Source organism: Hylobates moloch, unplaced genomic scaffold (assembly GCF_009828535.3).
Source record: "Hylobates moloch isolate HMO894 unplaced genomic scaffold, HMol_V3 SCAFFOLD_10, whole genome shotgun sequence".
Lineage (NCBI taxonomy): Eukaryota > Metazoa > Chordata > Mammalia > Primates > Hylobatidae > Hylobates > Hylobates moloch.
Window position 1 is genome coordinate 38,483,528 of NW_026652285.1, and position 4,771 is coordinate 38,488,298.

A 4,771-nucleotide genomic window follows, 5' to 3' on the forward strand; every position below is an offset into this window, starting at 1 on the left:
CCGTTCACCTGCTACCGTCCAGTTTACAATATAAGCGTAGAGCCTAAATTAAACCAGTTCCAAAAGCTAGGCATTACAATTCCCTAAGAAATTCGTTTTCAAAACATCTAAGCGAGTTTCGGGAGCTCCTGGGGGGAAATGTTACGAGGGGAGTGGGCAGGTAAAGACGGGATGCGAGGGGATTATGTTCACGAAGCGATGTGTAGGCTCCTCTATTCGAAGGACCTCGGGGAGCCCCTCAGCTCCCTAGCGAGCGGCTGCAGCCACTTCAATTCTCCACTACAGAAGGGGCGGAGGTGGCCCCTGGAGAGTGGCGATGGGAACAGGGCTAATCTTTAGTCTGGTGGCCTCTCGCTGGGTGTCGAGGGGGCGTAACTGGCCTCAAGAAAAGAGCTAGGGAGTCGAAATGCCAGACAGGGCAGAGAACGGAGAGGTGGCCCAACGGACTTAAGGGCGTGCGGCGAGGAGCTGCCTGCCGGCAATCCGCTAACCAGTGAGGATTGATTGACTCTTCCTGTCATCAGCATCCTTGGAACCCCTACCCCTCCTCAGGTCTCCCGACTTTTCGCTCGCCAGTGGCCGGGGGCCGCGGGCGCAGGACTGGGCGTGCGTGTGTAGCTGCGCGCACGCGGGTGTGCGCGCCTGTGTGTGTGCGCAGCCCGAGCTCTGAGCGGGGCCGCCAAGCCCCAGCCGGCTGCCCTGCGTCCCTCCTTGCGGCCGCCTCCTCAAAGCCTCCTCACCTGGCGCCGCCGCCCGCCGCCCGCCCAGCCCCGCACAGGCGCTGCCTCCCCTCAAAGTTTCCCCAGCTTAGACACCTTCGCGCTGCAGCAGCCCAGGGAGACGGCGTTCTGAAGCTGTGTCTTGGAGTGGCTCTTCTTACACCTCTCCGCCTCATCCCCACCTAATTCAGAGAGTAGAAAATTTTCCAAATTAAGGGGAGAAAAGGGGGAGGGGCATTATCGAGAGAAAGCAAGAGGAGCGGCCGCAACTGAGAATATCCTGCCTGATGCCAGAGAATTGACTGACGTGTCTGTGGGGTTACGGAAGAAAACTGAATGGGCAACCAAGTTGGCCGAGGAGGAGCTGGGAGGCTTCGGGGTGCCGGGAAGGTGGTCCCGGTCTCCATTTCCGCTAGTACGAAGGCTTGGAGGCGCCTCTGTGGTGAGGACTTTTGAACCTCGGTCCCCTCCAGATCCCTTGGAAAGGAGGAATCTTCAGAGCTGAGGAGGGGGAAGTCCAGGAAAAAAGCCCCTGGACTTGTGCGCGTCGTATCCTTGGCTTGGGATTTTAAGGACACGAAGGAGAATTAACAGCGCCTCAAGGTAAGAGGCAGCAAAGCTGCTGCTTGAATTGCCAGAGATAATAACTTAAAATAGATGTTGGGGATGGGGTGGGGGTTAAGTCAAGTTAGGAGGATCTCTGCGGGCGTTTCCAGGCGATCCCACGACCCGCGCTGGCAAGTGAGGGAGTAGCCGGTGCTGCGCTGCCCAGCTGGGAGGCAGGAAGCCGGAAGAGTGTCCTGTCCTTACACTTTCTGAAACCTATTGGACATCGATTTCGGACTGGGTTCTCTGTCGAGGTTGATATACAGCGTGGATTTGGGTTTTGGGTTTTCGTTTTTTTACCAGAGAGTTTTTTTTTTTTTTTTTTTTTTAATTTTTATTAGCACCGCAGACCCACCCCCGATTGCCATAGAGAGCTGTGGGCACCGGTGAACGCAGCTAGGACGCGGTGGCAGGTGAGCCTGGCGCAAGTGGGCAGGTGGGCAGGTGGGGGCGGCGGCGGCACTCGGCCGGCGGACTTGGGGGCGCGCGAAGCCCACGCTGCCGCCTGGCCTGCTCCGTGCAACCGGCGTCGGAACCTGGGCGCCGCAGGTCGCCTGCGGTTCCCTTCGTCTCCGCTAGAGGCTCCCAGCGGGCGCCGCGGAGCGGGTGGGTGTGGGGGCGCCAGGAGGCGGCGGGGCGAGCGCGGAGAGCCAGCGTGCCCGCGGGGTGGCGGAGCCCGCGCGGCAGGGGCGGGGGACGTGAGCTGGAGTCCCGGCGCGCTTCCGAGGTCCGTACCGCGCCGCGGGGACGCAGGTCCGAACCCGGCTGAGCTCTGGAAAGCTGTGCCTTGAGCTGGAGCCACTTCGGGGATGAGATCCTGGCCCGCACCCTGAGGGCAGCCCGGGGAGGTAATGCCCTCTTTCTCCTCCTCTCTCCTTTCGCCGCTTGGTTCTCTGTAAATTCTCAGTCAGATACTCAGGGTGGGAGGGAGTGAAGGGTGAGAGAGCGTCTATAGGGTCTGTATCTAAAAAAGGTGCCTTTCAGCGTCGCTCCGTAGTGCTCTGTTGTATGTGTATTCGAACTAATGCCCAATTTCCCCCGCCTCCCTTGAATATTTGGCTGCTTTAAGGGAAGTTTTTTGCGGAGAACGCTGGGTGGTTGGTCTGGGCCAGGCTGCTCCGAGGTGAGCTAGGGGACCTGCTGTGCCCCCTTTGAGCCGCAGTAGACTGGAGTGCAAGACTCCAGGGATGGGGTGTGGTGGAGAAAACGAGTACCACACCCTCTTCTTTTCCTCTCTTTTCCTCTTCACCTGCTGGTGAAGTCTCCCCATTCAGCATTTTGCTGATTTCCTTTCCCGAGGGATTGGCTCAGAGAACAGAGGAAAGCTGCTGAAATACTTGGAGGGACGGAGGGAGAGAGAGACAAGAGAAGAGAAGGATGAGAAGGAAGTCATGGTCTGAGCATCAGAAGAGGAAGGAGGGCGAAGTTAAGCTTGTGTGTTTGAGGTGGGGGAGTAGTGCTGGGAAATGGCTTTGGAGTTCAGTTTATTTGATGAAGTCAGATTCATTTCACATTTCACACTTTGACATAATCCAGTTTGCTGAAGCCACCTAACAGATATCATCGGTGCTGTGTACTGCCTTGGGCTCAGTGGGCACTGAGTATGTTTGATGAGTGTGTCTAAGCAATAAATAAATAAATAAATGAAAGGGTGCTTATTGTGTTTGCTTGGTGTGATTACCCCCGTGTCTGTCAGCCGGTAATGTTATGTATTTTTCAGCGTGCTGTGCTGTGTTTGTGCATACCATATGTAGTCATTTTACACTCAGTAATGCAATTTCAGGGTCTTCGAAAGGTGGCTCTTAACAAACACGAATATTTAGAATAATACTAAAGGAAGACCAAAAATTACCATGGGGTGTGGAATATTCCAGGAATACTGAATAGAAGCTGAGATCCATCATTGGTGAAAATATTGGGCCACATAGTGAAAGGGAAAAAATATTTTTCAGAAATTAGAAGCAGTGGTTAACATTTTAAAAGAAGGAGATGTTCTTTAGGGTTCTGACACCATCACCCAGTAGCATGCATTACTCCCAATACAGTTGGAGTGTGAGGAAGAAAAAAAAATGCACTTCCTGTTCAAAACCAGTAAAATGTTTTGAGATCTGCCAGATATTTCACCTTAAGAATTTAAATGGAATGGATTGCCTATTGATGGCAGAAGTGGTTTGGTTATGTAAGGCATCTATTATTTTTGATTAAGGTACATATATAAGTTAATATTTTTATATAATAAGTTTACTGTAGTGGAAATGGAAGCAGGACAATTTATTGATGTTTTTCATCCCTGAATAACACATAGCATTATCTCAGGGAAGATTTATATAAAGTTTGTCATTCATGTATTATATTGGATGGTGCTCTGTGTGGAAGGCAAGAATATATATCTTGATGAAGTCCCAAAAGGATGGTTTATGTTCTTAAAATACAGTATTTTAGAAATTTTTATGATGTGAAAAAATGATACTCATCTGAATATAGGTACAACTTATATAAACACTAATCATTTATTTGTTGAATTAAATTAACCAAGACATACATATTTAGGGCTCAAATGTATTTCTGAAAGACACCTCTAAAACCAAAGGAAGATCTGCTATTAAGACTCTGTGTATATGATGCATAAGGAAAGTTTTGTTCCTTGACATTTAATCTAATTAAACTAGTGAGGCTGGTTTGTAATCTCAAATCAGTTTTAGGACTCCATCTCTAAAGATGCTTTGCTCTCTAATAAATGTGATTTTAAAAGAGACCAAACATTAAAATGTTCCACAGCTGTCATGGACCAGAAAACCATTTGAGTCCTCTGAAACTTCATGTCAAGAATAAGAAGTGATAGGAAGTTGTCACAAATTAATTGGCTTGATACTTCAATTAAAAACTGATTATGATCTGGCTGTGGTAGTCATTATGGTTGATTTCATTTGGTCTCTAGATATTCTGTGAAAGGACTCTAGGTGGAAATGTTTTCCTGTAGTACAAGGAGAGGAGGTCACTATATGCAAAGAGGTTTGTCAGTTACTGATTCTCCAATTAGGAAACATGTTAGATTGAAAAAAAAATCCGTTTTCTCAATTTACGTAAATATTTCTCTTTGTCATAGCCCTCAACTAACCTCTGAGTACTGTATTTATAATTTTGTTGAAATATGTCACCAAGCCTCTTCCCTTTATGGTTTAGGGGCTACTTTGATGTTAATAACTTTAAAAACTATTTAAGCATAAAATACCATATTTCCTGAAAGAAAATAAATTAAATTTAAAAAGGGGTTGGGGTAAGGAAATTAAGGGAGAATATGAGGGAAAGGTTAAATTCCAGGTATCAGGCTTACCCATCTAATGGCATATACTTCTGTGATTTTTTTGTTATGCTTCTAAATAAATCCATCCTTCCTTCCTTCCTTCCTTCCTTCCTTCCTTCCTTCCTTCCTTCCTTCCTTCCTT

At 48.6% G+C, this 4,771-nt stretch overlaps 1 protein-coding gene across 3 annotated transcripts in view; it reads left to right on the top strand.

Moving 5' to 3' along the window:
• The first annotated feature begins 255 nt into the window (after positions 1-255).
• Positions 256-4,771, top strand: part of LINGO2 (leucine rich repeat and Ig domain containing 2) — a 1,340,276-nt gene continuing 1,335,760 nt past the window's right edge. For all 3 annotated transcript variants that reach the window (XR_009215357.1, XM_058445803.1, XM_032164210.2), the window contains exon 1: positions 256-1,322. The gene's annotated coding sequence lies outside the window, so the exon portion shown is untranslated. The remainder of the gene's footprint in view (positions 1,323-4,771) is intronic.